This window comes from Sceloporus occidentalis, unplaced genomic scaffold (genome assembly GCF_023333645.1).
Source record: "Sceloporus occidentalis isolate IW3139 unplaced genomic scaffold, rSceOcc1.0.p SCAF_36, whole genome shotgun sequence".
In the NCBI taxonomy this organism is placed as follows: Eukaryota; Metazoa; Chordata; class Lepidosauria; order Squamata; family Phrynosomatidae; genus Sceloporus; species Sceloporus occidentalis.
Genome location: NW_028317016.1, coordinates 1,155,739 through 1,181,436, shown reverse-complemented (window position 1 = coordinate 1,181,436; position 25,698 = coordinate 1,155,739). Strand labels below are relative to the sequence as shown.

Genomic DNA, 25,698 nt, shown 5'->3' with positions numbered 1-25,698 from the left:
ATGAAAGCGAATCTTTCGTGAGGCTGGGGGCACTGGAAATCTCTGCTTTCCTAACATTTTCTGTTTTAAAAAAACCCTGTTTTATGTTTATCAAGCAAGTAACAATAATAAAAAATATAAGACTACTAAAAAAGCTAATTTGTGATTTGTAGAATAGGGCACAAGACCATGCCTGGGAACTTTCTAAATGAGTCGACCCTGAGACTTTTTAAAAAATATTAACCCTTTAAGGGCCCATCATGCACATTCTATGTAGTGACTCATTAAATGTGTTAACCAAGTGGCTCTACTCTCTAATGGAAATGGGTGGGGAGTGGGGCATGTCACCCCACTCCCGCAACCTAGAGAAGCAGCACTTCTCCCATAGTCTACGGACAAAACCCGGAGAGTTCCTGGGTATGTTCATGTCACATGCAGCTTAATCACATACGTACAGTGGCTGTAAATGGCATTCTTTGTCCCATATGGAGGCCATGTATTGCTAAAAAGGCCACAAAACACGGCCTTGCTTTGGCAATATGCAGCTTCACGTCGGGTGTGTGGCATCAGCAGAGAATAGCACCGCTCCATCTGGTCACCCCTCTAGCTGAAAGAGGCAAAGCTGGACCACCGGAGACAGCCATGTAAAACGTCGGGCACATTTTCCAACTAATCCCACATGACTGCTACTGGCTACACGACTATGCTACCAGTGAAAAACTAATGGAGGATCCATTAAACACCAGCCCTCATTTCCGGGACCCCATTAAATTTGTCCCCTTGTGTTCTCGAGTCAAATCGTGTGGTAGAAACAAAAGTGAGGAGGCTGGGTGAAGAAGAAAAAAAATCTTAAAACACAAACAGGTCCCCGCTGGGATCTTTATCTAGGCCAGGTAGATTGACGTTCTACATTATAAAACAGAACAAAGAGAAAGTAAATAAATCACTTGAGTTTCGACCAGCAGCCCCCACACGCCGGCTCTGCATCCATTACATTGATTATTTCATCTCCGCCTAACAATTGCTTGAATGCAGAAGACAATGTGCATTGGATTCCCTAGAGATGTAGTCAGCATTACACACGTTCACAAATCCGTTATGATGAAATACGTACTATGCTAGAATACTCCCATAATCCTTTAGGCATGTTGTTGGAGACAATACAGATTTTTAAAATCAAATCACATTTTATAGCGCAGAATAACCCGAGATTGTACATATATATAAACCACAAACCCACTTTATGTATAAATCTCAGGAACAGCCATTTTAACTTTCTCCACTTTTCATAAGTTATTGTCCGTCTTTGGTGGGAACTGATTTGTTCAGGGAACATAACACCAGGATAGGACGTTACAAAGTTCTGCCACCTATTGTCACAGAACCCAAGATCTGTGAGAGTCGCAGTTACTCTTTAAAACATACCCTACCACTAGAAAGTGTTACATACATATATATATATATATACATATATATATACATATATATATATATATATATACATATATATATATATATATACATATATATTACAATTTCTTTTACTAAAAAAATCAGGTATTTAATTATTTTTTTTTTAACCCCTTAATGACAAAGCCCGTACATGTACGGGCTCAAAATGCATTGTTTTCAATGGCTTTAGGGACCGCCCATTGTTGTTATGGTACAGTCCCTTTTGTTTTAATTTAATTTAACTAATCTGTGTTAGTTGCCTGTTAAACAGAACAAAAATGATACAGACTGAAGGTGACCAAAAATACAGAATTTAAAAACTTTGCAAAAGTATAAATCAGCTTTAGGAGACAGCTATGCCCAGGCTTTTAAACATGTAGTGAAGACCAACTGAAGAGGAGGAGCACTTTAATTTTCTCTTTCACGGCACATCGAGCACGGCTTGGAAAGAAATGTCATTGCCTACCTAATCCTGCGGTACACCTGGCTTCTGAAGCATAAACGTCACACTTTTCATTAGGCTCAAAAGGAGATGCTCGTGTGGCTGCTGTAGCAAAAACTAAAAATAATGAAATACTTCTAGTTTTAATGACTTCCTCCGCAGCCACCCGCAGTGGGCTTTTCACCGAGCTCTTAGAAGTAACACCAGTTAGTGTTCCCAACAGGTTTATTAAGGCGTCTCGTGCAGGGAGATGCAAGGGCAGGGCGACTCGGAGGTTGTTAAGAGCTCAAAATGTCCTTAGGTTTAGTAAGAGAACTCTCCTAACAAATGATAAGATCCATTGAGAATGCTATGCTAGGAAGATGAGCTTTTAGGAGCAGACAAGAGAAAAGGTAAATGAGCGGTTTTACTTTTTAACAAGTAATACTAAAAGAAGTCTTTTTACTATAGAGGAGTTACCATAGTCTCCCAAAGTGTCAAGAAGAAGAAGTAGTCTGAAGGGAAGTAAACAGTAATGGGTGAGGAGCTGCCCCTGAAGAATACCGTAAGTAGTGGTCTCGTTAAAAGGACTTCAACTCCCTTAATACCAAGTATTGTTTGAAGGGGGAGATCTTGGACGGCAACGGTTAAAAGTGATTAGTTGTATGATTTCAATTTGTAAATCAAGTTCCAGCTGGAACGGCTTGAGAAGTGACAGCATGGCTTCAAGTGCAAGTGTTTACTTAGAAGATCCCTGGAAGAAAACCAACTCTAAATGTTAGAGATAAAACCCTTTTGTCTCGCACAAGAAATAAAAATCTACTTCAAAATTGTAACTAGTCTATCTTAAGGGACTACTGAGGTTTTAAGATTTTACACGACCCTCCTTCTTACTCACGGCATCGCATCATAGCGTCCTTTGAAGTTTCTCCTCGGTGGCCAGTACCGAAATATCTATATTTGTTTTTATAATATCAAAAGCCTTCACTCGTATCTTCCATTAACATATACATTCCTATGTGATTGTTACCCGCTATTTGGGCGCTCCTCACCTGTTGTAGTCAAATTGTTAGGTTATATACTAGTTGTTATGTGGAATATGATGTCGCTATATAAAACAATAAATAATATTTCTGGCAGCGCCAGAAGATGATCCCTCTCCCTTTAGCTATAGTGCAAGGGTTAATGGAAAACCAGTGTAACCTTTGTAAGATTAGAACGCTCTTTCTTAGTCACTTAGACTACTTGCTATGAGGAGGGTAGAAAATAAGATTTTGATCAAAATGTAAAAGGGGGGGGGAAATACCCTTCATGTCAAATCAGTTGAGATAAACATTGCTTAATTCTTCCACAGAACTAGTAGTGTACACAGAGCAAAAGGCCAACAAAATCACGCAGGAATGTCTAGATCGAGTCAGATTATGTTAAAGCGCAACTTCATGTAATTTAGGATCTATTGCAAGTGCCCTATTTCGAACTGACAGGGTCTTCTTCAGTACCGTCAGTCACATCAAAGGCCTTCCTTTGACATCCTGGAATACCTCCAGCTAGAGACAAAAGATTAAAAAGGGTCCTTGTTTCATGTTCTGTTCTTTTCGAGATGGCAATATACCGGATGAAGGGTATAAAGAAGCGAAATGAATCGTTACCAAGAACTTTAAATGTAAATCCAATTAGAAAGAGGATTATATAATAATAAAACTGCTAAAATAGACACAGTCGGTGGCACTGGGGACAGAAGGGGACAACTGTCCCTTGGTTGCTGTAACTTAGATACTTTGGGCCCTCCTGATGGTTTTCTACTTTTAGTGGTTTTCATCAAGTTTTGCAAAGCCCTCTATTTAGCATGACTGTTTTTTCTTTTTGTTTAAAGTATTTTATTTGCATTTAAGCATGAATAAAAGGAAAACAAAACAATAAATGACAAGACTAAAGTGTTAACAGCATTGCAGAGCAGGAATCAGAGACGCATAAACACTGCACAATTACCATGTTACAAAACCACAGGCAAATGCAGATTAACGCCACTTAGATGCATCAACGGATACAGATACCGACTCCCAGACCCCGGGGGGTACCGGGTGTAAACAGTGAGCCGACCCATGGTAAGGCAAGGCGAGCAACCTACTGTCAAACACTTCCCATGATAGGGGGAAGGGAAAAAGGGACGGGAAGGACGAAAAGCAAAAGAAGAAAGAGACAAAAGAGACAGAACAGAGAGAGAGAAGAAAGGCAAAACCGGCTAGGACGGGTCACCACCGAAGTATTGCATGGGCCGGGCGAGAGCCCGGAAACGTAGAGAGCCACGGCTGCCAAATAGACTCGAACTTGGACATATTATCATAGATCTTGGCGGTGATCTTCTCCATACATATGAGATGCCATATATTAGCCTGTATTTCGCCGAAGGTCGGAGGGACGCCCTTCCACCTCCTGGCAATAGCTTGTTTGATCGCAGCGCAGATCCTATGAATAAGCTGCTGGTTTGGTGCGGACAAGGTGCCTCCCGGGACATCCATCAAAAGAAGCGCCACCTCAGGGGTTAAGCGGACATCGGTAGCTAACACTCTCGACAACTGGAGTGAAAAGGAAGACCATATAGATTGGATTACTCCACACGCCCACCACGCATGCAGATAGGTGCCTTGTTCGCCGCAGCCTCTGAAGCAGCCATCGCTGGAACCCCTAACCATACGAGACAGTTGCATGGGAGAAGTGTACCACCTCGCAACGACTTTATAAGCCCTTTCCTTAACCAGCGTGTTGACCGTGAGTTTGTGCAAAGTCGTCGCCGCCGAGTCCCAGACGTCGTCAGGGTAAGTAGTGAGCAGGTCAGCATGCCACTGGGAACGATATAAAGGAGGAGAGGCGGAGGTAACAGAGATAAAGCTGGAGTAGAGCGCTGAAATCGATCCCTTAAGTCGTTTCCGAGCCAGAAAGCGCCGTTCAAACACTGTGGGAGCGGACATCTCGCCCCTAGTCAGCAGGGAACGAATAAAGTGACGAATTTGTAGATAGCGAAACGTTTCCGCATTAGGGATATTCTTAGAGTCCCGTAGCGCGGCAAAAGAAAGCATCCGACCGCCTCGCACAAGGTCTCCCAGAGTAGATAAGCCCGCTTCCGACCACCAGTGAAACGACAACCGGTGCATTCCCTCCGGGAAGAGGGGGTTGGACAACAGCGGCGTGAGTGGGGACAGAGGCCCCGCAAGGCGGAGACGGAATCTCCAGGTCCGCCAGAGCCGAAGCGCTGTCGACACAACTGCAGATGCGGGAGAGCCGAGTGCCAGCGGGTGATCCTGCCACAATACTTGATCGAGGGGCTGGTGAGGTAAGTACGACCGTTCTATATCTACCCACGGGAGGGTGTTTGCAGGTAATGACCAAGCCTCCAATTGCGACACTCGAGACGCTACATAGTAGAGGAAGAAGTCCGGAACAGCTAGACCCCCTAGGTGTTTAGGTTTGAACATAGTAGACCTGTTGACACGTGCCCTCCTCTCTGCCCAGACAAATTGGAAAACAGCAGACTGAAAGGCCCCAATCTCATCCTTCAGAACTGGAATGGGGAGCGCCCGAAAAAGATATAAAAGTCTGGGTAATAAGTTCATCTTGATAGCGTATATACGCCCTAGCCACGATATGTTGTACCGGGACCACACACGTAACTCCGATCGCAGCGTTCGCAAGAGAGGCGGATAGTTGGCATGATACAATGTGTCAAAATCCTTGGTCAGACGTATGCCCAGGTATGTGATGGAGGACGGCTGCCAGGCAAATTTGAAATTAGCAGCAATGAGCTGTTGAACAGAAGGCTCTAAATTGACATCCAGCGCCTCACATTTAGCGTCATTTATCTTATACCCAGAAATGCGAGAAAAGTCCGTCAGGAGGCGAAAAAGGTTGGGGAGTGAAACCTGGGGATTCGTTAGCGTGAGCAAAATGTCATCGGCAAACAGGCTTAATTTATACTGGACTCCTTGGACCATGATCCCTTGAATATCTGGACTTGCCCTGATAGCCGCCGCGAGGGGTTCCAAGCACAGGGCGAACAGAAGTGGAGACAAGGGGCAACCCTGACGCGTGCCATTTTTGATACTCAGCACTGAAGACTCACAACCCATCAGGGCCACCGTCGCCGTAGGAGAACTATAGAGTGCCCGGACTCCCGCCAGAAAGCTGCCTTGAAAGCCAAATCGATTCATCACCTCCCACATATACGTCCAGTCAATTCTGTCGAAGGCTTTCTCGGCATCCAACGCCAACAGCATCGAGCTTTGAGTGGAGACCTTGGCAGCCCCAAGCAAATCAATTGTGCGCCGAATGTTGTCAGGGGCCTCCCTGCCCGGAATGAAACCGACTTGGTCTGGGTGGATTAGGGAGGAGATTACCGAGCTTAGACGGGACGAAAGTAATTTAGCATAGAGTTTGATGTCCGAATTGATGAGGGAGATGGGGCGATAACTCCCACATGTCGAGGGGTCTTTACCTTCCTTATGTATAACCACAATTTTAGCTCGCAACATTTCAGTGGATGGGGGTTCACCTCTGAGGAAGCGTTGAAAGAGAGCCATCAGACGTGGAGCAAGCAGGGACCGGAACTTTTTATAGTATGAACCTGGGAGCCCATCAGGGCCAGGAGCCTTGGAGGACTTGAGAGTGGCGATCAGTGCCTGGACCTCCCCCTCTGAGATAGGAGCATTAAGTGTCTCAAGTTGAGCGGACGAGAGACGCGGTAGCGCCACCGAGTCCAAAAAGCAACGCAGAGGACGGTGATCCCGGAGATTGTGAGGGGCCTTATTGCCATCATATAAGTCCTGATAAAATGTGGCAAACTGGTCAGCTATGTCTTTCGGGTGCACCCAACACTTCTTATGGGAGTCAATAATCCTGGAAATGTTCTGAAGTTTCCGCTGAGCTCTCAGGCGCCTAGCCAACATGGCGTCAGGTTTATTTGCTTTGTCGAAAAATTTTTGTTTGGTAAGGTTCAGGGAATATAGAACATCTTGGCTCAACAAAAGGTTCAGCTCCCCCCTCACCCGTACTATATCATGCAGTATCGAGCTATCGAGCAGCTGTTTGTGACGGGACTCCAGGGCTTCCAGCTGAGACGTAAGGGCCTCGATCTCAGCTTGTCGCAGTTTCCGGCGCCTTGCCTTAAGTTTGAGGAAGGAGCCTCTGACGTAAGCTTTATGTGTCTGCCAGACCAGAAGAGCATCAACACCCGGGGTCTCATTAAAATTGAAAAACTCCGACAAGTCTTTCGTAATCTCCGAGACTAACGACGGGTCCGTCAGCATAAACTCGTCAAGCCGCCACTGTCTTGCGCCTCCGTGACAATCCGTGAGCTGCAGCACACATTCAACCGCTCCATGGTCAGACCATATGATAGGATGGATCCGCGCCTCATGAAGGGAACAAGCCATGTGCTGACCAACAAAAATATAATCTATCCTCGAATATGTCCGGTGGGGGTGGGAAAAAAAAGAATAATCAAGGGCTTTAGGATGGAGTAATCGCCAAACGTCAACCAGCGCCACCGTCTTGGCAAAGTCTTTAAGGCGACCAGAGTTTGGCGGAGCATAGGAAAGAGGAGAGTCGCTCTTCCTGTCCAGATAGCCGTCCCAGAGCGTGTTAAAGTCCCCCCCAACAATGAGATTGTGTTTGCGGTATGGCAACAGTAGATCCGTGATGTGCGAATAGAAGTCAGCAGCTGCCGTAGAAGGAGCATAGACATTCAGGATTGCTGTAGGATGATTGTGAAGGAGCCCCAGGATCAGGATGTATCTGCCCCACTTGTCTCTGTGTATAGACTGCAGTTGAAATCCCAGAGAAGAGCGAAAAAACACACTGACTCCATTTTTCTTTTGGCTTGGATGCACGGCGTGGAAGTGGGAACCATAGGACTTGTCCCAGTAGGCAGGTAAGTGAGTACTACGCAGGTGAGTTTCCTGAAGGAGCAAGATGTCCCCATGTAGTTTACGGTAATAACGCATCGCAGCTCTACGCTTCTGGGGCGAGTTCAGACCCTTGACGTTGTGAGATATAACCTTAAGGGTACTAGCCATGACAACTGACATCGTGGCACAGCATGAGGAGGCTGCAGAGGAGTGGAGATATCACCGCCAGCCGTGTTCTAGAAAAAAAGAAAAAGAAAAGAGAAAGAGAGAGAGGGCAGAACGAAAAGAGGGTAGGAGGGGGGAGGGAAAAACAAAACAGAGATACAGATACAGTGCATAACCAACAAAACAATAGAACACAGGGACACTGGTCCCCTGAAAAGGTGTCATATGAAGCGCATAGAACCAGTGGAGCGCTGCTCTGACTAAGCCTATGGTGAAGTGTGGAAAGCATAAGTGTATGTCAGGCAGAGCGTGGACCAACTCAGGTCAAGGGGGGTGTAAGGAAAGGAACCTCAAAATGGTACCTCCAGCCCGTCGGGGAGTAGAATCACCTGACATGAGTAAATAGCCAGGGCCCAGATCTATATGGTCCGCAGCCAGAGGGCAACAGGGGAAAGAAGCCAGACGCTCCAAATCTGATGCCCAGTTTAATAGCCACCTAGGCGGTATCATGTGTAAAAACTAAATCAAAAAGCAAAATAACAAAACGTGTGCGATGTTGTACCGATAGAGCGAAAACACAAGATAAACGACGCAGAAAAGAAAAATACGCGATACGGAGCGAGCGAAGAGCCGAAAGTTCCAATGTCGAGACCCACCGAACTCCTGCGGTGGGATCAGCATGGCACACAGTCAAAGCCGGGACCGTCGACCAGTCCACCCGGGTGCTTCAATGCTTGAAAACCTCAACATGGAGGTGCCGCCGCCACGATGAAGTAAGCTCCTCGCTTCCCAGGGCTCCGAGAGTCGCGGAGCACCGCAGAAACAAATGGTGTCCCGGCAAACGCGTTCCAAGCGGCAAAACAAAACAACCGAAGCGCAAAAAATTATAAAAGCAGTAAAAACGAGAAAACCATAGCTAGACGTCCGGTGATCTGTCTATGGGAACGGTGGCTTGGTCGCTCCTCCTCGTTGCCGATGGAACCTCGGACCATTCTCCTGCTGGAAGGGAGCCCGTATCCTGGCGGCTTCTCTTTCGGCTCACAGGTAAGGGCTGTAAATCCAGATAGTGTAGGAGCTCAGCAGCCTCCGATAGGTCCTTAATCGTGTAGCTTCTGTCCCCTGCCGCCACTTGAAGGGCGAAGGGGAACCGCCAACGGTAAGTGACACTCTGGGCCCGCAGGTGATCCGTGAGGGGTTTGAGGCCCTTACGCCGCATCAATGTCCGCGGAGACAGATCCGCAAAGATGTGAACCTCCAGGTTGTCAAGCGAAAGCTTGGTGCCTCTGGCCGCTCTCATGACCTCTTCCTTGACCGCATAATCCCGGAGCTTCACAATGATATCACGAGGCTTGTCGGAGGGCCTAGGTCTAGGCCTCAAAGCTCTATGGGCCCGATCCACGATGACCTCGTCGGGAGACTTGTTCGGCAGGAGTTGCTGAAGAATAATGCCCAACACCACCTCGGCATCTTGATAGGCTTCAGGAACACCACGGATCCTGAAGTTAGCTCTGCGCGACCTATTCTCCAAGTCCTCATGAGCCTCCTGCAGGTCTTGTACCTCATGGCGCAGCGCGGCTATGTCAGCCTCCATCGCCCTCTCACCACGTTGCATGTCAGACTGGACCCTCTCCAGGTGGTCCGTACGCGTGCCAATATCAGTGATGTCCTTCTTGAGGTCTCGGATCTCGTCTCTGATGTGAGCCATCAGATCCCGTTTAACGGACAGGACGAGGTCTTTAAGCTCATCTATGTCACGCTTCGAGCAGGCCACAGCATCGCCATCCATATCCTGGCTCTGGGACGCCATTGGAGAAAGAGCGGGAGCTTCAAGGTAAGTCGCCTTTTTCTGAAAAATGTCCGGCACAACTTTCTTTTTAGCGGACTTGCGGATACCTCCCGGCATTCCCACACTCGATCCTGCCAGAAAAGCCGGAAAACGTCAGGTGAAACGCTGTTATTAAGTGCTTAAAACCGGGCGGCTTGGAGGAGCAGAATCACTGCACAGCCATCCTGGAGTCCAGCCGACCACGCCCCCCCCATGACTGTTTTTTCTGTGTTTCTTCCGCTCCAGAGCTGCAGCTAATTGGAAGCGAGTGCATTGGGTTGAGGGAGACGAGGGAGATACAGGACAACTCTTGTATGGCATTTAGCTGGGGGGTGGGCAAACGGGCAAACGCATATCTGTGAAATCCCCTACACATTTGCAAAAGGGACAACACTAAAAGGGATCACACAGCTACCAGATGCATTAAAGTGTCTATGATGGCTGGAGAGTGCTTTAATGGAGGAGGCAACACCAAACCCTAGAAACATAAGTTGCTCCCCTTTAAGAATTTTGTAATATAAGGACCTTTAACTTTACTGAGAGGATGGCAGATAAACTGAACAGCCTCCCAAGCAAATGTGGTAGAAGTTAATACGGTAAGGGGAATCAATAACGCATGGAATATGCATACGGCTATCCCGAACCTACGATTAGGACAATAACTGATTAGGGTCTGAGTCTTTACATCAGGAAAAAATGGGCAGACAAGATAAGTGAATGGCTCTCCTCTGCCTTCAAATTATACGTTTACACGGTTAGAAAAAACCTAACTAGACTCATTTCATTCCATCACTTTAAATCCACAGTTCTGCTCCTGCCACGTGACGTGAAGCCGATAAACAGACACTAAATAATTAAATCCCACATGAAATGACTTGTCAATTCAAGATCCTTTTTTTTTTGTTTTGTTCTGAGCAGTCAAAACTTCCGGCGGTCTAAATACCAAGATGCTCGGTAACATTCTGAATGGAGCAGTCCTCCTCCCTTCTAGATTGCTTTATTCTCTTCCAGTCATCTTCTTGTCACTTTGTTATGCGCTAATTTACTTTCATTATTGAAATGTAGATCATGGCATTTCTCTCCGGGAGAAAAACAAAAAAACGAACACGAAAAGACGGGATCGAGTGTCCCTTAACAGCACCGCCGTAATAGACGAGGATGTACCCTGTGCTATGCAACGCGTTTCCAATTACCTCTGCCGGAAGGCTGTAACGGGGTGATACACCAGCACCAAACGCGGGGGCCAAGGATGGTAAATGATGAATCAGAGTCAGGAGCACCGGGTCAAAGGCCATTAATTAAGTCGGTCCTACTTTTATTTACTTGTTAGTGGTCTATAAACAGAAAAGAAGCTTTGAGGATTCACTAAAGCAGGACTTGGCAGCAGAGTTGTGGTTTCAACACCGTAAATTCACTACGCAACATAAAGGGCCATCATTGGCTGAGCCGGCCCTGAATAATTCATAGTTCAAATCAATGAGGTCAATTTCAAACAATCTTACTGTATGCTTTATCCAGGGCCACCCAAGCTATTTTACTAGATAGTCAATTAAGTCAATGAGATTGCACCGTTCCAGCATGCTCTCCAACCAAGTCCCTGTTTAGTGAATAAACACCTTTTGGGGATTATTCATTAACAGGGTGTGTGGGCATCAGGTCTGTCTCACCTCATTGGCTATGCATTACGACTGACCACCTCACACCTTTCGTGCAGAAAAAGGTCATCAGGGTCGACACGATGCATAGTAGCTGTAAATTTCAACGTATAGAAAACATCCCCCACTATACTATTGCTAAGACATCTATGCAGCGTGTATCCAATAGTCGCAGTTTGATAACTCAAGAAATAGGATATATTGATTGCTCCCCCCGGGCTGGGTGCACTTTTATTTCTGGTGCGTCGCCGTCACCTCGGAACAGCACAGTTTTTATACACAGTAGAGCCGACGGTCGGGCCAAAGTACATTTAAATATTACATCTAGTGATCACTGCGTTAAGGCATAGTTTACCATGCAGAAATAAAGGACGGCCGCTAAACATTTATTTTAATCAATTAAGCAAACTTTACTTACAGGGGAAAAAAATGGCCCCCTAGAAATTCTAGTGTAGCAGACACAATTAAGGCTTTCTACCTTAAATAAAATTATAGTATATCGTTCTTTTTGAGTTTTGGGTCTGTATAAACAAATAATTCTAGCATTCTTCTGTTCCACGAGGGCTACTGCTATAAATTCCTTGAATGACTATGCGCGCCGATGCTTTTCTCCGAGAGTCTGGGTAATCTAAGGGACAGCGCTTAGAATATCCATTACTGATTCGTGTTGTTGGAGGGGATTTTTGTCTTTGCAGAATCAGTGAGGATACACGGGGGCTCTGGGACATTGTAAGCATGCTCAGATCATATTTCAGCCTAAACTACCAATTTAGTTCCTATACAACATCTAGACATAGGTGGTCTCTGGATAGGTGCACCACCCATGGAGAGAAAAGCAGCAGCTTCAGGGGTTAAAGCATACAAAATGACTTTTGTGAAAAATCTATGGCATTATCGCCAGCTCAACTCATGGAGCAATTCCACCCCATTCCTCTGGGCGTTGATGATGACGCCATATTTCAAACATCGCACTTGCTTTCAAACTCTGCTCTCGAAGCGTGTCCTACAACGTACCCTGTGTTATATTGAAAGCATTAACTTCACTGGAACATTAGCTTATACAAACATTGGTTTTCTAGGTGCTGGGTAAAAGGCTAGACAGAATAAATTAAAATGTGGCTTGACATATATATTCAGTTGCCGGGGAAATGGACTCCTAGGAACGCTCCAGGTTTGGCCCTGGGGCTCCAGCAATCACAGCTGGTTAACGGGTCTCTGGGGCAGCATTTAATCTGTGGGTGGGGGAAAAGGATCCTTTTGCTTCACTCGCTCACTCACTCCTGCCCAATTTAGCATTTTGGTCCATGGGGTAGCATATTAAGGAGATAGCACACTCTATTCACCAATAATACATATTTTTGTGAGTAATAAAAAAGAATCCTTTACCTACCTAAAGGAGAAGCTGAAGCTCTGCCCTGCTCAACACCCCCCTCCCCCCGCAATTAGAGCTGTATCTTGGCTGGGCGCTGCCCTAGGCATAACATCACATCTGAGAAGAATAAGGTAACTATGTATGTTGTGCCGGTATAGCGCTCCACGGCGTGTATGGGCTGGTTACAAAGGATCTCCGCACCCAGTTGTGGCAGAGCGGCTGCCGCCCCTGGAACTGCTGCCCCAGGGGAGAATGGTGGGAAGCGGGCAAAGGCACATAAGGGGGTCCTGAAGAATCACCCCGGGCATTTGCAAGTGGAACACCACCCAAAGAGATCACTTTAACGTTTATATAATGGCTGGCGTGTCCATTTAAAGTCAGCCTATCGTCCGAATGTTTGTTTAACAAAGAACTAAAAAAATAAAAAAGCTTGTTCTCGACATAGAATTTAAAAGCACTGTGCATGCAGCGTTTCTGGGCAACCAGACATGACCGCTCCAGCAGACACTTGATGTGATTACAGATGCACAATTGCCCTTCAATGCAGCTGAAGGCGTACCCTGCAGTTTGCGTACAATACGAGCAATTTAACGTGACAGTCACCTACATAGTAGTTACGCTGGCACATGCATACAAAATGATCTATATATCGTGTCAGGAGAATGTGAGGCAAATGTGTAAATCAGGGTTTTTCTTTTATTTGGACTACCTGGCATTAGCAATATTATCACTACAATGAAGAACAATTCATTTGCTCATAGCGTGACGTGGCGATGTCATATAATGCGACAGAGCCCACAAATGATCCCATTTTCTTACTCTTGATTTATGCATTTGCTTGGGATTCTCCTAGCGGACTGCAGAGATTGCATACTCTGCTTCTCACGCTGGGAACTCTCCTTGGCTGACAGAGTAGCCTAATTATTTTCCTAGCCATGTAGCTGGATGTAATGTTCAGTAACATTAATTCTCACTTCCCAGTTGGTATGTAAGTTGTGACATTGCGGCTTCCTAATGGTTTGGAGCTTGCCATACAGACAGCGTGAGAGATTAATATTGCCGCAAGTGCCTGCCAGATGTTAAAAAGAAAGCTGCTTATAGCAAGATCCATACAAGTCTTCAAATCGGGATCTTAGGAACACCCTATGGAAACACTATACAGGGAACTGCGGTCACTTGCTGTATAATACGGGAGCTGGTATGTTTCTGCACCCGCCACAGATTTACATATGAAACGCCAAACTGTTCTATAATTATCTTTGATGAAGACAAGCCAAGCTGCATAGCAAGCTCCAGCTGTCATTATTCCATACCTGCCAAGTGTCCCTGACCCAAAGCCTCCTGAACCTCTTTTCTGGAATGCGTGCCGTGTATACCATCGTTCACCAGTCAGGGTGAATAGAAGTAGTAGATAATATGTTTAATAACGTATTTTACTTAAATGCCTTAATGTCTAGTGTTCTTAAAAGAAAATTGCCAATTTTAAAACCTTTAAATTGAATCAACGTGCAATTGTGTTTATAGATTAAAATAAGGTGGGTTTCTGATACATATATATATATATATACTGCTTGTGAGTATACCGCTGCAGCGTATTTATTGGGGAATATTAAGGGTTAACGGCTACACGCTAATGATATTCTGCCTGTTTGGCCACCGCTCACAGCTGATGTGCCCCACAACGATGTGAAATTATTTAGGGCATGAGAAATATTTACAAATGGTAGAATTCATACTTTCCCATCAGGTGTTTTTTTCTTTTCTTAGAACGATATAATAACGAAACACTTTCAAGGTCGGAAACTGGCCGCTCTACACTCGTTATGACGTTCCGCACATGCGATGATAATGAAAGCACTCCACGTCTCAGTCCACCGCTTGCATCGGTGGAAGGTTTGTTCGACTGCTGGCACTAAAAGGGCTGCAACAGTTGAGCTATCTATCCGCGGCCAGATTCATTTGGAGAGTAGAGCCATCTTTTCATATTAAAGTAAGCAATAAGTAATGAAACCGGCTTGTAACGCTGATTTGCCAAAGCCATCTCATTACAGTCAATGAAAATGACACTCTAGTGTCCCAGGAAGCCCCCCGAACAACAAATGCATTTAAAGGTATTTTTTACGAGTTCATTTCATCTACAAAAACTAATATTTATCTTAGACAAGGTCCGAGGTTTCTTATATCGCGCTACTTTCGGTTTCCGGTGTTTCGGGCAGACTGACGGCTTGCATTCATCACGCAACGGCTCTGCCGATTCCTCCCCTCATTTATTTTAAGGATTTTAATATTGATGCTTCCTTTAAGTAGCCCCCTTTTTATATTAAAACACTACACTATGACAGCCTTGTGCTGTGCTTCTGTGTTTTAGTTTGGTCTAACACTGTCCCAGGATTTGGGGGATTTTCCTTACACGACCGGCAAACTTTATGGACCTTATTTGCCTTCCGGATTATTATTTGTTCAAATCTATACATCTATCGTAACTTTTTATTGTATGGTTTTGATATCCTCGTTATTGAGGAATATATCTGTTTAATGGAGACCAGGTTTTCTTTATTTTCCGTTTTATTGTTTGATACATACAGTACTGTGGAAAAATCTTCGGTGTGAAAAAACGCTATGAAGTAAGTTATTTAACAAAAGGAAGAAAGTAAACAAAATAAAGATCTAAATCAAATCGATATTTGGTGCGGCCACCCCTTGCTTTCAAAGCAGCACCAATTCTTCTAGGTACATTTGCACACGGTTTTGTTTAATGAACAAGTAGGTTTTTTTACGAACATCTTGGAGAACTATCCATAGTTCTTCTGTGGATTTGGCCAACCATGGTCCTCAACATCTGGAAGCCCCTTTCTGCCCTGAAATGTCTTCCTGATGCAGTATAACTACCCTGTGTCTTGTTGTCTTGCCATGGCGTAACGCTTCACATTAAATTACCTTCAGCAACCTGACCTTGTTAGTTTGGTTGTTTTTCACAGAGTATTATTCCTCCTACCTGGCTGTTTTTTCTTCTCAGTTACTGATTGTATTTCACCCTATATATTGAATTAACGATCATCCGCATCTGTATGGTAAAAAAAACATTATTGTACACCTTACTATATGCCTACAAAACTGCTGACAGTGCACCTAGAAAAATTGATGCTGTGTTGAAGGCAAAGGCAATAATGATTTGATTTAGATGTTATTTTTTTTTTGTTAAGTGATACAAATAAAGTATTAACATGCCTAGTTTTGAAAAGCATTCTTACTTTACAGCCTAAAACATTTGCATATATATAACATCCTTCTTAGGACAAAAATACATCATGCTCTTATATTTGTGGTGTAGAACTCTACTGCACCTGTTGTCTTTTTTGTATCTCCAGTTGACTCTCTCACAAATGCTCATGAGATCTAAAAATGCTACTCACCTGCAATGTCTCACTTTAGTGAATAAACCCCTTCATCTACACCATAATACAATTTTCTTCTTTTAACCTCTAGTAGCAGTCAGCCTTGCTTTCATGTGAAAGGCAGTGACGTTAACCTGGCATTTACATTGCTGGTTAGATTCATATTGGGGTCAGTTTTAGATGGACTCCAGCACATTTCACTGGTTAATGGAGTTCTTCTGTCTCATTTAACTCCCCCCATAGGTGAGTATACTGCAAGCAGGGAGCATTCTACAGTATGCCATTTCACTTTCATTCTAGCCAATGGGAGCCGAGTTCCTTTTGAAATCAATGAAAGAAGCAGCAGCCAATTACATGAATGTTATCTAAATGTGATTGGCTGCTGCTTTGGCGACTTTATTTTGAATGCAACTGATTTTAGTAGAGGCAACCATGTGAGGAATTAAATAAGATTAAAAAGTCTAAGTCACTAATTCCAATAACTAATCAACTAATTTTGGGGACCACTGTAGGTGGTGATGAATTGTGCCGTGCAAAGATTTTTCTCATCTGAGAAAAAGTGCTGTGACGTGATTAGCGTGCTGAAAGTATCACACTGGGAATTTTCTACTGAAGCGACTGAACATGAAACAGTTAATTGCGTCTTTTGAGTAAGGAAATGAGCAGCTGAAATGTTTGCTGACTTTGAGGTTGCGGTGTATTTTTCAATGGACCATGCAACCTAAAAGTCGAGTAGCAGATGGCCCGGCCCTTTCCTTCCTTTCATTCTTGGATGCTGATAAATTGCTTTAGAAACTGCAAAGACATCAGTCCTCCCAACTTCCCTACGAGGACGTTAGAATCTGGGGTATGCAAATTAAATAAAGCCTAAGTGGCTTGGTATATAAAAAAACACACAAACATATACACACACACACATATATATATATAAATACATACACACACACACACACACTAATATATATATATATATACAGAAAAAAGAAAAAAACATATATATATATTATTATAGCTAAATACAACATAAGGAACATCATACGCAGTATTGTTAAATGCTCAAATTCTTCCCAGAAATACTGTATTTGCTCAATTATAAGACAAGGTTTTTTTCAGAGCAAACGCTCTGAAAAATACCCCTCGTCTTATAATCGGGGTCGTCTTATAATCAGACCTCAAACAGGTCTGACTATGAGACGACTAAGATCCAGATCCCCCGCAGCGGCAGGGGACCTGGATCCTCCTGTCTCCCCCCCGCCCCACTTACCGGTGCTTCTGAGTCCCCGGTGTGCAGCCGGGGCAGCGGAAGGAGGTGTGGCTAGCAGCGGGGGTTGTCTGCGTCCAACGCGCAGCTCAGAGTTCTCTCTGACAGTCGGGGAAGGTCTGCACGATGGACGCAGACAACCCCCGCTGCAAGCCACACCTCCTTCTGGCTGCAGCGTAAGTGCTCTACGCGATTCGCGTAGAGCTCTACACGCTACGCCCCGGCTAAATGTCAGCACGGGTAAGTTTGGAGAAGGGAGGGGGAGGGAGTATTAAATGGGGGCATAAGGCATTTCTGGATGCAGAGTGTTCTATGAAATGCCTTTTAACCCCCTTAATGCCACTCTGCCTCCAGAAATGCCTTTTTAACTCTCTATACGCCACTCTGCCTCCTGAAATGCTTTAAACCTCCCTATATGCCACTCTGCCCCATAATATGCCTTTTAACCCCCTTAAAGCCAGAGTGGCATATAGGGGTATAAGGCATTTCTGGAGGCAGAGTGGCACATAGGGGGTCAAAAGGCATATCATGGGGCACAGTGGCATATAGGGTTAAAAGGCATATCATGGGGCACAGTGGCATTTAGAGGGTTAAAAGGCATATCATGGGGCACAGTGGCATATAGGGGGTATAAGGCATATCATGGGGCACAGTGGCATATAGGGGGTATAAGGCATTTCTGGGGCAGATGTGCATAACTGGGGGGCAGGTTGGAAAATAGAAGGAAATAAAACCAAAATACAACAAATACTTGGCCTTAGGATGTTACCAAGTTAAAAACGCTATTCCACCCACTCTATTTAACTTCTTGCAAACCTTCTTAAAGATTCTTAAACACTGTTTTAAGTGATTAAAGCTTCTGGAGAAAAGATAAATTGACAGATCTGCTAATGTCCCTAACATACTAGAAAGAGCATTCAATGGCTTGTTTAACGGTCACATCTTTAAGGCTGAATACTGCAGGTGGTGGCACATCCCAACCAACAATCGAATGTTCCTTTCAATAAAAGCAATAGTTTATGTTAGAAGTAGTATTAAACAGCTTCCGATTTCAGAAAATTGATGATGGCAAACTGAACAAGGCTGAAATCATAAATCAGGGATTTTACTGTACGGTACCAGGGACCAACAAGCATGCTACCATTTAACATACAGTGCCTTCTATAATAAGAATAGGCGGGTGGAATCTCTGGAACCATGGCCCCCAAAGAACATTCTGCGTGTACCTATTCCCTGGCTCTTAGGTAGAGTAAGAAGACCACAGGTTAGCTAGTCTACAGCCAAACCAAACATGAATGCTTATTAAATTACTTAGTAAGAAAGTTAATTTGGATTTTTTAAATTTTTTTCACAAGAAAAAATGTGATTCGATCCCCTGGAAATCTCATAGGAGTGATCTTGAAGCTGGTTAGAGGTGAGTGCCGTGCATTAAAGCAGTCCTTGGCAGAAGATATGTTTGGCCAACTCCTGCAAAGGACGGTAAGATGGGGGATGGGGGAGACATGCTCAGTTTTGGCCAGCTAATAACTGGCAGGAAAGCATTCTTACTGCCAAGCCAAGAGTTTCTCCGTCCCAAAAAGACACAATATAGAGGACAGGATGACAAGCGGAATAAAAGGACATGAGATAGAGACACAGAATTTTACTACAGATAAGAACCATTTGGCCCATCTAATCTGCCTTTCCTGCTGTAAAAACCTCAATCTTTATTCACTCCTTGGTCTCATCTTATTTTAGGTTAGCTTTATGCCTATTCCAAGCACGTTTACATATGATCACTGAACTTCTACCACGTCTCCTGGAAGGATGTTCTACCAGGCTCTCAGTGACGTTAAAGGCCCTTATATTACATTTTACAACTAAGCCTCTGGTCCTCTAGATATAGACTATGACTGCTTGTCCTCACATTTAAAAAAATATATATATTTTTTTTAAACTAACAGGGAGACTCCTATATGATTTTACAAGATAAGATGTGCTCTCCTTCGAGCAATGCTAAATAAGGATTTCTAGTTAATATTTACCAAAAAGAATATAAATCTCACCCAATGCGCAGAAGATAATGCACCTAATAATATCAACCAACAATTACAGCCTAAATAGCGGAAATGATAATCCCGTGCAATAACTGGTGTCTGGTTCTAGCAAAGGGGATTTACTTTGCATTTCTCGTCAAACAGAGTTTTTTTAAGGAGATGCACGCTGGGCGTCAATATTGAAGATGTTTCCAGTGGTTTATTTCCCTAAATTACCAAAGGCCTTTTCTCGTATGCCTCCTCTTGAGATGACAGCTCTGGATTCATAGCGACAGCGAGCACAGTAAGCACTCCGGCAATCCGCAGAGCAAACACGCCAGACCCGGGGAAAGTTTATTAAAACGCAGCATGCCTGGTAAACGATTAGCCAGAGCTCCAAGGGCGACCACAGAGTCATTACAGGGGTTTATTTTTCTCTGGGCTTACAATGTTGTTGAAGGGAAATGAGAACAAATTCACCTACAGGAATTCATAAGCTTGACCTAGAAACTACGGTAATGGATAGCAAGCTGTCCAAAACCCTCAATTTATGAAAGCAACATACAGTGAAAAGCAATTAATGTTTTTTTAAAGCCACTACTGTGTTTCTTATTAATACAAATCTATACAAAATCTATACAAATCTATAACCAGGCTTTTACAATTAGGCACTAATCACTGTATATCACACAACAGCAAATTCCAAGTTAGCAGATAAGGTAGAACATAACATTAGCAAATCTACTTTTCTTCAATGCTCAAATCAAAACAGTTCCTCATTCAATAACCCAATTTTCTTTCAGATTTGAAAAGCAACCAAAAATGAGGGTATTTAAAGCATTTTGTTACAGCTTTAAAGTTGATGTAACAATTATTAAAACTGTATAAAAACATATAGTAGTAATGCTCCCAGCCTGGTCGCAGAATTCAATGGATTCCATCTGGCTGTTTCTCGGGATCTCTTAGTTCCGGTGAACGGTGATGTTAATGCTAAGGTATCCAAAATACATTTTAGACAATTGTATGCTTCCAACTTTGCGGCACTAGTTTAGGGAAGCCTTTTCCTTTTTTTAGAATGACCGTACATAAAACAAGGCCCACAAAGTGATGGTTGGATGAGTTTGATGTAGAGGAACCCGACCTTAACCCCATTTAACACCTTTGGCACAAATTAGACCATTAACTGCGAGCCAGGATGTCTCGTTCAACATTAGTGCCTGACAAATGCTATTTTGGCTGATGGACAGAAATTCCAAAATCTTGTGGAAAGCCTTCACAGACAGGTAGAGGCTGTTATAGCCACTTGGGACGGGCCAACTCATATTAATGCTCATGCTTTTGGATACTCAACAAGCTCATAGGAGGTGTGACAGTCAGGTGTCAACAATAGTGTATGGTATAGTATAGTGTATTATATATATATATATATATATATACACACACACACACATATATACATACATACACATTCATATACACAACATATGGATCAGTAGCACTTTAAGCCTATCCTGGGTGGTACTCACTGGACAGCATGCCCTAGGACAAGGCCCACTGAACCTTATACTGTGACAGATGCCTTCAAAAGCCCCAGAGCAAAACAGAGCTACTTTCCGAAGAGGACAACAATCACACCACATCTGTAGCTGAAGACCTGCTGTATGGATGAGGTCTGGATAATACAATTCACTGGTTCAGAAATAACTTATCTCTGTAATCATTGGAGGGGGCAGAGACAATGCAGTTCTGATTACTGCTGCTGGAGAGGTCACTTCACTTAACTCTTTCACTCAAGTCCCAATGTGGTTGGACATAAATGCAGCGTTTAGGTATTGAATAGTAGCCTATATGAGGCTTTTATGGTTCCTGTACTTCCTTTTTTTGTAATTACTTAATGAAGGATTTTTTTCTTTTAATGCAACGGGTAGGATATGAATGCATGCGCGGGTCATATTGTGTATCATAATAAGTTGAGAAGGTAGTCTCCTCTTACGGACCACCGGTAAGGGTTGTAGTAAAAAGGATGTAGGTAATCCTCTCCTGCAACCCAAATAGAGATTCATACTATGGGGCATGCATCACACATTAAGCGGTCTCATGAAACACCAAAAACAGCGTGACCTGGTTCTTTTTATTTTAGAAAATTAGCCCTTATCTTATAAAAGAGCTGGTTGGACGTGTGCCCCCGACGGACTTCGATTGTGGCCACCATAATGCAGAGAACCAAAACTTTGTTTTCAGAAATAAATGAGCTACCATTCCTCATTGTGTAAAAGTAAAGAAGGATTCTAGAACACAGGGTATATTTTAAAAGGGAGAAGAGTGAAGCTGTGAGAACATTTCTGTCTCTAGAAAGACCCAAAGAGGGGCATTCCGAAACCAAGAGATGCCTACAGATGTAGAATTGTGTGATTGCACTATGCTTATGAAATGCCAGTCTGGCAGGGAAGCAACTCCACGGAAATGAATGAAAGCACTTTTCATGAATGCACACAGGGGGTCTGAACAGATCTCTGCCCGCACCGTTTGCTGAGCCGGAGCTGACTGAAGGTGAGTATTTCACCTGTATGGAGATGTGTTCAGGCAAACATTTCTCCTGGACAGTAAATAGTTGGGGATGGGGAAAGGGGCAAGTGCATATAATGCATAAATCCCCATGCATGTGCAAGAGGGAACACTACAAAAATGTAAAGAGACCACGTGACTGTCATATGCACTAAAGGGCATCTGATGGCTGGAGTGTACCTTTAAAACTGTGAGATGACAGTCAAGAAATTATACTGATTTACTTGTCGATTATACAAAACCAGCACTTTTTGCAAGAGAAACTTGCCAGGGTTGCCACTTTATAATTCTAATTGAAGCTGATGATTTCACCTACAAGCCCTCTTGCTATTTGTGCCAATATTCAAAAAGGGGACAAAAAGTGACCCGGGGAATTATAGGCCTGTTAGTTTAACTTCTGTTGTGTGTAAACTGTTTGAGGGTTTCCTAAGAGATGCTATTTTGGAGTATCTCAATGAAAATAAGTGTATGACTCCATATCAGCATGGGTTTACAAGGGATCGGTCCTGTCAAACTAACCTGATCAGCTTTTATGAGGAGGTGAGCTCAAGACTGGATCGGGGTGAATCGCTGGATGTCGTATATCTTGATTTTTCCAAAGCATTTGATACGGTGCCACATAAAAGGCTGGTACATAAAATGAGAATGCTTGGGCTGGGGGAGAATGTGTGTATGTGGGTAAGTAACTGGCTCAGTGATAGGAAACAGAGGGTGGTTATTAATGGTACATACTCTGAGTGGGTGACTGTTGCTAGTGGGGTACCACAGGGGTCAGTTTTGGGTCCTAATCTTTTTAATATATTTATTAATGACCTTGTAGAGGGATTGTATAGTAAAGTATCAATCTTTGCAGACGATACTAAGCTCTGTAACTTGGTTAACACAATAGAGGACAGTGCACGATTACAAATGGATCTGCATAGGTTGGAGGCTTGGGCTGGGATGTGGCAGATGAGGTTCAACACAGATAAATGTAAGGTTATGCACATGGGGAAGAAAAATCCAGGCTGGGAATATGTATTAAATGGGAAAACACTGGGGACGACTGACATGGAAAAGGACTTAGGAGTTTTAGTTAACAGTAAATTTACCTGTAGCGACCAGTGTCAGGCAGCTGCTGCTAAGGCAAATAAAATCATGGGGTGCATCAAAAGGGGCATAGATGCCCACGACAAGGAAATAATTCTACCACTGTACAAGTCACTAGTCAGACCACACATGGAATACTGTGTACAGTACTGGGCACCAGTGTACAAGAAAGATATAGTGGAGCTGGAGAGGGTTCAAAGACAGGCAACCAGAGTAATAAGGGGAATGGGAGGACTACAGTACCCAGAAAGATTATCAGAATTAGGGTTATTTAGTTTGGAAAAAAGACGGCTTAGGGGGGATTTAATAACTATGTATAAATATATAAGGGGACAGTACAGAGATCACTCCCAGGACCTATTTATACCCAGGACTGTATCTATAACAAGGGGACATCCTCTACGGTTGGAGGAAAGAAGGTTTCTACACCAGCACAGACGGGGGTTCTTTACAGTAAGAGCGGTGAGATTATGGAACTCTCTGCCAGAGGAAGTGGTTATGGCAAACTCAATAAAAGAGTTCAAAAGGAGCCTGGACGTGTTTCTTGAAAGCAATAATATTACAAGTTATGGATATTAGATTGATAGGGACAGAACGTTGATCCAGGGATTTATTCTGATTGCCATATTTGGAGTCGGGAAGGAATTTTCCCCCTGGTATGGGGCAATTGGCATCTGCTTCATAAGGGTTTTTTTGCCTTCCTCTGGATCAACACAGTAGGGACACAATATGTATATAGGTTGAACTTGATGGACTTTGGTCTTTTTTCAACCTTATGAACTATGTTACTATGTTAGGCAATAAACCCCAAACACATACCGTGCAAAAACACAGGTCGACACAGAGACAAGAACAGCTCAAAGCAGCTGCATATACTGCATTATGATAAATACAGTATACTTAAAAACTATAATGTATAACTCATATTTTTGGAGAGCTTTTGAAAGTCTCAAAAGCTTTCAATCCGATGCACTTCTGTTAGCTAATAAAAGTAGCATTAAATTTGCTCATTTTCTTTCAGCATGTCATTTTTGGTGGAATTTTCCTTTTCATCCAGAGTCCTAACAGTCTAACTGTGGCTTTCCAGTGCAAAAAATATAAACCGGTGCCCTGTTTTTATTATCTTATTGATCTACATCAGTAGATCAGTAGCCAGGTCATAATATCATAAAATTACAAAAGGAAGAACATTACATTTTGTGGCTGATTTTCAGGCATCTTAAAGTATTTCTGGCGCACACACTCTTGTGGACAAAAAGGTCCTCGGACCACAGGTGGGGGGCCATCTGCGATATCCTGCTACTACTTTTCCCTATCGTCGGTAGAGGACACGGATATGCCTCCTAGTTTCTCTTTGCCAATCACATACCCCATACACGGATGGCACTAACAAGAGTTATACTGCTCAATTCTAGTAGGTGACGGGTCACTGATCTCCAATAACCCTCAACCAGACCCAAAATGCCTCACCAGTAATATATCCTTAAGGGCAAGGGTACATATAAAACACAGTGCACGACCGCAAATCCCTAATGGGATAGCACGCACCGACGGTTAAAAAAACACCCTGTCCACTACATGGGGAAACATTTTAATTACCAAATCTTTTCCCAGCTTTCATTACTTTTGCCAGACATCTGTTTGTTTATGGGTCAAATAAAGTAATGAAGCATTTATCCTTTGTTCCAATCCATAACTTCGCAATGGTAATATCTCCTTCCATCGTGCCATTCTTCTTTAATAACAAAAGGAAGGAGTAAGCATAGCAGCGATAGCACCAGTCTGTATTTAGCATGATCGTAGCTGTCACAATTCTAGTGACAAGTGGTCCTTTTCATCTTCTGCACCAGCGGAAGCCCAACTGCATCAAGATGATGAGACTTCCTTATACTAAGAGGAGTCCTTTTTCCCCTTGTTTTTCTGCTTCGTGATCAGTGATCGCAGATATTCCTTCCATAGCTAACCCGCTACTATGAGAAACAATTCATATTTCTATCAGTGGGACATACAAGAGAATGAAATGGAACCTCTCGAATGCAGCAAATTACGGTTGTTTGGTGGAACATATGCTTACACTGTTACTAGCCCCGCTTAAATGCCAGATGACGAGATCGGCACATTAAGGGAAACAAAGAACAGATAAAGGCAGTATTCTCTACAACAGCTACGGATGCACAACATCGGGAAATATCTTTATTGCGCTCTGTAGGGAGTGGGACACTCGGATCAGTTTCTTAACTTTATTCAGATGTTTGTGTCATACCACTGTATTCAAAGGTTTTAAATATAATATTATTTGTCTTCTGTCCCAAAAAAAGATAGAAAAGCGGCCTTATTGTCATAGCAACAAATGGAAAGTCCTTACAAATTGAAGAATTCCATTCAGAGCTCGTATCTGAATCTCTTTTTATACATCCCCCCAGAGACTCCTTCCTTATCTCATATTATCAGTCATGTGTAATGAGTATAGTTGGCTCTAAAACAAGCACAGGTGGATATTTCTCCCAGTAACTTTATCGCTTATTGATCCACCAGCACTCGTTGCTAGATACGCTCCAGGGCAGATATCGAGAAGCTATGTCTCAGAGAGAATTCATCTAAGCG

At 43.5% G+C, this 25,698-nt stretch overlaps 1 protein-coding gene across 1 annotated transcript in view; it reads right to left on the bottom strand.

Moving 5' to 3' along the window:
- The window catches only part of LOC149297847 (alpha-1,3-mannosyl-glycoprotein 4-beta-N-acetylglucosaminyltransferase B-like), a 109,629-nt gene that overhangs the window by 46,021 nt on the left and 37,910 nt on the right, over window positions 1-25,698 (bottom strand). The gene's annotated exons all lie outside the window — the stretch shown is intronic.